The 6,289-nt window shown below is 61.1% G+C and overlaps 1 pseudogene across 1 annotated transcript; it reads left to right on the top strand.

The window, feature by feature from the left end:
• Positions 1-2,322: 2,322 nt before the first annotated feature.
• Positions 2,323-5,279, top strand: LOC307068461 (forkhead box protein J1-like; annotated as a pseudogene). The gene is made up of 2 exons: positions 2,323-2,820; positions 4,511-5,279. The product of its transcript is annotated as a forkhead box protein J1-like (transcript).
• Positions 5,280-6,289: the final 1,010 nt, after the last annotated feature.

The raw sequence follows: 6,289 nt of genomic DNA on the forward strand, positions 1-6,289 counted from the left end.
TGTATATGTATGACTGATTCACTTTGTTATAAAGCAGAAACTAATAAAAAAAGAAAAATAAAATAAAAATAAAAATAAAAACAATAAATACTTGGGAAGAAAAGAAATACTTTGACTCGGGGCTTCCCAGGTGGCGCATTGGTTGAGAGTCCGCCTGCCGATGCAGGGGACGCAGGTTCGTGCCCCGGTCCGGGAAGATCCCACATGCCGGGGAGTGGCTGCGCCCGTGGGCCATGGCCGCTGAGCCTGCGTGTCCGGAGCCTGTGTTCCACAACGGGAAAGGACACAACAGTGAGAGGTCCACGTACCTCAAAAAAATAAATAAATAAAAATAAAATCTCTTTAAAAAAATGCTTTGACTCAAGACAAGCTGGACATGGAGGAGTGAGAGAGGGCAAGGGGTAGAGGGAAAGACATGTTTCTGGGTGGGAGCTGGTGTACCATTCCCCGGGCACAGCTCCTGCGCAGAGGCCTGATAAGGAGCCCTCACCTGCACCCACCCCCTTCAACCAGAGAACTTCCAACTGCAGCTCCTCAGTACCTGAAGAGCAGGAAAGCTGGTGACTGGAGGGAGGCTGGGGGACGGGAGGAGGAAGGACCACAGTCCAGCGTTAGTCCGTCACTTAAAGGCTGGTGAAATTAATGGGGCAAATGACCCCAGTAAAAGAATTTGGCTTTCCTGGGTTTCACCCACCGGCTCTGTTTCCTCGGCTATCTGGAAAGAAGGGAGAGCACTTCCGAAGAAGCCTCTGGAATGTCAGCTTCTGGGAATCTTGCTGAGGACGGGGCGGGGAGGGAGCGCTTACCGGGAAACACTGGATTACCCTAGCCGCCTTGGGGTGTCTGCGACCGGGGCTGCGGTTTCTGCGGACCTGAGCGGCAGGTGGCATCGGAGAGTCAGACCTGCTTGCGGGCACCAAGACGACACTCGGTCTGGAGACAGGGACAGGCCGCAGAAACGTGAGCAAGTGCCACTCGCAGCCCAGAGGAGAGGAAAGGAAAGCCCCAAGCATGCACCCAGCCCTGGCCCCCGCGCCACGGGCTGCGTCCCAGGAGCCGTCGCCACCTCTGAGCAGCCCAGATGGAAAGGGGGTGGGGCGGAGTACGGTTCCCGCGGCGAACTGCTCGCCGAGGGCCCCGGGGCCTCTGCGGGAGCGCCGAGCCGCGCGCCTCTCCGAGCCCTGCGTGGGGCCCTCGGGTGGGAATGCGCGGTGCCGGTACGCGGTGGCGGGTAGGGGGCTGGGTCGCGCGCGGGAGAGGGCGGCAGGAGGGAGTTGGAAGAGAGTTACCGCGTGAGAGAGCGGTTAAGAGCCCGCGGTCTCTTTGGAGACGCCCTGGCCAATGGCAGAAGCGGAAGCTGTTTATATGGGCGGGGCGTCGCCACGGCAGCAGGAGACGCCTTGCGAGCGGCTACTGAGTGCCGGCCCCCGGCCGCTGGCTTTCAGAGAGGCGCCCTCGGGCGTGAGTGGCGACGAGGATTGCTGGCTGGGCCCTCGAGCTGGGAGCAGAGAGCCGCGGTGAGGGTGGGCGGTGGGAGGAATTTCTTTGAGAACCTTCCTTTGGCCCGGGCTGCGCTCTGAGCCAGGTAAGGGACGGGGAGGGCTGCAGGCCGTAGGAAGGGAGGGCTTCAGTACCAGCACGCTCTCCCATCCGTCCCCAACGGAAGTGGTGGGCCCGGGGACTGACATCAGAGGCGTTTGGGGGACACTCACTTCCCGCCCCCTTATAACTCTCTGTATTGTTTCCTTCCTTCCTCTTGATCCCCATCCTAATATCCCTTTTCAAAGATCGGACGACCTCCCCCGCCCCCCGACGCGTCGTACTGCCCTCCTGGACTCTCTCGCCCCATTTCCATTGGTTGTGGACGGAGAGAGGGGGGTTAATTCCCCGCTTTGAGGGAGAAAGGGGTGGCCTCGCATGCCCCTACACTATTCCCTCGTTTGGCTAATTAAGTCTCCTCTAAAAGATCAAAGAGGAAAAGAGCGAGGCGAACCCCGTGTGGGTCGGACCCCCGGCACACCTGTTTCCCAGACCTCGGCAGTAAAAGATCCTCCCCAGCTGCAGGAAGGATTTTAGTAAGACCCTCCGCCCCTCGCACACACTCTCCCCTCGGAGGTGGGGAAAGAGGTCTCAGTTCCCGCTCTGGTCCCCGCAGGCACCACATTCAGTTTGGAGGAGGCTACCCCCGGATCGCAGGATGGAAGCCCGCTTCCTGGAGGCTGCGTAAGTGAAGCTGCGGGAGTCAGCGGGCCGGAGAGCTCGGCAGCCACCCTCAGCTCGGCTCGTGGATGTTGACAGCCCCCTCGGAGAGTCCCCGCAGATATGGCGGAGAGCTGGGTACGCGTCTCGGGAGCAGGGGCAGCGGAGGATGCTGGACCGGAAGGCGGCCTGGAGGAGTCCAACGCCCTGAATGACAGCCTGACCAGCCTGCAGTGGCTGCAGGAATTCTCCATTCTCAACGCCGAGTTGCCCGCTCTGCCTTCGGGGGACACCGACACCCACGGCTACCACGAGCTGTCAGGCTCGGCAGAGCCGGGGTCTCCCCTGGCGGCGGACCCCGCCTGCCTGGGGCAGCCGCACACGCCTGGCAAGCCCACGTACTCGTGCACGCTGTGGAGCGCCCCCTCGGGGCTGCAGGCCTCGCCTCCCGACGACGTGTACTAAGCCACCAACCCGCACGTGAAGCCGCCCTACTCGTATGCCACGCTCATCTGCATGGCCATGCAGGCCAGCAAGGCCACCAAGATCACCCTGTCGGCCATCTACAAGTGGATCACGGACAACTTCTGCTACTTCTGCCATGCTGATCCCACCTGGCAGGTAGGGGAGGCACTCCCTCCCTCCCTCCCCATGCCCTCACGGACTGGACTCACATCCCAGATCCGCAGGCCAAGTAGGCGCGGTACAGCCAGGGCCCCGAGAGAGGAAGGCCGTCGAGGAAGGACCTCAAGGGAGCCCAGTGCTTGGACTGCTGCCCCTTTGACTTCAGAGACGGAGGAGGGAGGATGTTCAGAGGGCTGTAGGGGTGCCGACATAGAGGTTCAAGTGGAAAGAACTTGTCACTCATCCGGCAGGCTCAGCCCAAAGACCAGGGCTGAACTATGCGTGGACACAGCCCCCCAGGGTAGGTTGATGGACTGAGGGACACATTTTTGTCCCAAGTCCTGGAATTCCTAGACACTACCCTCCTCGAGGTCAGTTTGTCAGGGCCTGACTGGAGGCAGAGCATCGTTCCTGCCAGGCTCTGCATCCTGCCTGCTTTCAGTTGGCTGGAGGGGGTGTGGGAGGGGAGAGGGGCGTGCTGCGGGGTGTGAAGGCCATCTGTGTCCCAGTGGAAGGGCTACGGGGCCTTCCGAAAGCTGCTGTGCCAGCCCCCACCCCAAGCCCTCCCTAGTTTCCTGCCTACACTCGTCCCCCTCTTCTCATCAACCTCCCTGGGGGGACAATTACCTCAGCCACGTGCTTTCCACAGGGGCTCTTTCCTCCCACACTGGCTTCATGTTCCAAGTCTCCGGAACCTGGCACAGAGCAGCCAAAGGGCCCAGGCCACCATGTAAACATCCCAGTCTTGCCAGGGGGCACTACTCACCTGCCGGCCCCACCCACCAGGCCGCACACCCCTGTGCCCCAGCGTGGTTTGGACTGTGCACCCAGGCGTGAACAAGGCAGGATGGTGATTCAGGCTGGGCACACACTGCCCTGAGCATCTTCGACCATCAGGATCAGGGGCTACTTGGGGACAGAGATCCTGAGGATGCACAGATCCTTCCCTGTGGCACAGGTCACAGGTTCACAGTTCCTGTGATCCCAGCTATTCCACGTTTGCTTGGGCCCTGACCCTGGGGCAGGTACCATTTGTAACCTTGGTGAGAAAGCAGAGACCCTCCACCACCCCCCACCCTACCCCAAGCCTGAGAGGCCCCAGGAATGAGCGCTATGCTCTTGGCTGGGTAATAATCAACTGGGGCCTCAGACCCTGGGGTGGGAGGAGGGAGACATGGTGGGTGAGGGTCCAGGCCAGCAGCCGGCTCTAGAAACAAGGAAAGTCACCAGATCCTCCCACACTTCATCCCCCCACCCCCACACACACACCCTCACACCCACTCACTCATTTCACAAACAGAGAAGGCCAGCCAGGCCCAGGCAGAGGGAGATGGCCGTCCAGGCCCTGTGGGAGCCAAGGCCTTTGACCAGAGGCCGCAAGCGGCGGGGTAAGGGAGGGAGGGCAGGACAGGGTGGCACTGAGAGCCACCCTGCAGCTCAGGGCTCGGATGACTGAGCAGGCAGATATCCTGGCAAAAGGGAACAAAATCCCCCGACAGCACTGCCAGCTCCTGGTGCCCCGTGGCTGGTGTCCCAGAGCCTCCTTGTCGGAGCAGTGCCTCTGTCTCCCCTGCCCCAATCGGAGAGAGGGTGGTGGTGGGACTGGCTGTGGTGCTAGGAACCCCCCATCACTGGCCCCACCCACTCTCCCAGCTGTCTTCCTTCTCTCCTACCTCCCTGTGTCCAGAACTCCATCCGCCACAACCTGTCCCTGAGCAAGGGCTTCATCAAGTTGCCTCAGGAGAAGGACGAGCCAGGTAAGGGGGGCTTCTGGCGCATTGACCCCCAGGACGCCGAGCGGCTGCTGAGTGGGGCCTTGAAGAAGCAGCGGCTGCCCCCCAGTCCACATCCACCCGGCCTTTGCCGGCCAGGCCGCGCCGGAGCCCAGCGCCGCCCCATGGGCCGGGCCACTGACCGTGAGCACTGAGGCCCAGCAGCTGCTGCAGGAGTTTGAGGAGGCCACTGGGGAGGCGGGCTGGGGTGCAGGCGAGGGCAGGCTGGGGCGTAAGCGTCAACAGCCGCTGCCCAAGCAGGAGGCCAAGGTCCCGCGGCCCTCCAGCCCCCTGCTGCTGACCCAGGAGTAGCAGGGTGAGCTGGAACCCCTCAAGGACAACTTTGACTGGGAGGTCATCTTGGACGCTGGCACGCTGGTCGGGGAGCTGGGCACGCTGGAGACCTCGGAGCTGAGCCCGCCGCTGAGCCCCGCATCACACGGGGATGTGGACCTCACCATCCACGGCCACCACATCGAGTTCCCTGTTACCTGGGGGCCTCCAGTGGAGCAGGCTACCGACAGCCTGGACTTTGATGAGACCTTCCTGGCCACATCCTTCCTGCAGCACCCCTGGGACGAAAGCACCCGTAGCTCCCTGCCCCCCGAGCCCCTCTTTGAGGCCGGGAATGCCACACTGGCCTCTGACATGCATGACTGGGCCAGCCTGTGTGCCTTCTTGTAAGAAGCCAGGCCCTGCCCCACCTCCAGACAGCACCGAAGTCTGGGCCCAGACTGCCCCCCTCCCCACCAGTGCAGGCCCATGGACACCCTACCGCCCAGGCAGGGGCTGGGCCAGGTCACCCCACCAGGCCACACTGTCCCCAGCCCAGGCCATCCTCAGATTCTATTCCAGCAGGCTGAGAATTGGGGCCCAGGACCAAAATTGCTGCCTCCGCTCCTCAGCCCCCCATACACACAGTGTTTCATTGATCCACTTCTTCGCTGCCCCAGAGACATGCTAAGGGCCCTGCACTATGAGAGCTGAGGCTTGGAGGGGCCCAGGCCAAGCTGGAAACATCAGTACAGGGCCCGCCCCAGAACATCTTAGCTTCGAAGCTTCTCTCTCTTCCTCTCTCCTCACCAGGTCTCTATCCAGAGCAAGTTCCCAGGTACAACAAATGCTGAGTAGGTGACTGCAAGTTAACACTCAAGAGGCCTCTCCTGGCAGTCTGTGAGGCGGAGCTAGGCGGAGGGGGGAAGAGAGAGGAGACAGAAATGAGGCCGGGGTGCCGGGTGGAGCCAGGAGATTTTCTAAGGCCTCTGGGATCTTCTGGCTTCATCCCTAGAGATGGAGCACAGGGTATGTGTCCCTAATCTTTGAGCCCAACTTGAGGCTGAGAGCAGCGGGGAGATGGGGATCTGGGGGTTAGGGGCTGGGGCAGCCAAGCTGCAGAGGGAAACGGGACAGACAGACTAATGTAGTGAGTGTAGCTACAGCTGAGGCTTAACTGGGAGGGATGCAGTGCTTGCTAGAACCACTGGGACCAGGAAGGGGGGATGGCCCCGTGCCCTTGCTTGCACTCCTGCGGGGGAGTGTCTTCCTCCACCATAAACCCCCTGGGCTGCGTCCCACATCCAGTCTCCTAACCCATCGGCAATTTAACCTTTTTCATGGAAAGTTATTTACAATCAAAACATTTTTAAAAATAAAGTTTTAAAAAATCTCAAAATGGACCGGCTTGCAACTTTCTC

This window comes from Hyperoodon ampullatus, assembly GCF_949752795.1.
Source record: "Hyperoodon ampullatus genome assembly, chromosome: 19".
Lineage (NCBI taxonomy): Eukaryota > Metazoa > Chordata > Mammalia > Artiodactyla > Ziphiidae > Hyperoodon > Hyperoodon ampullatus.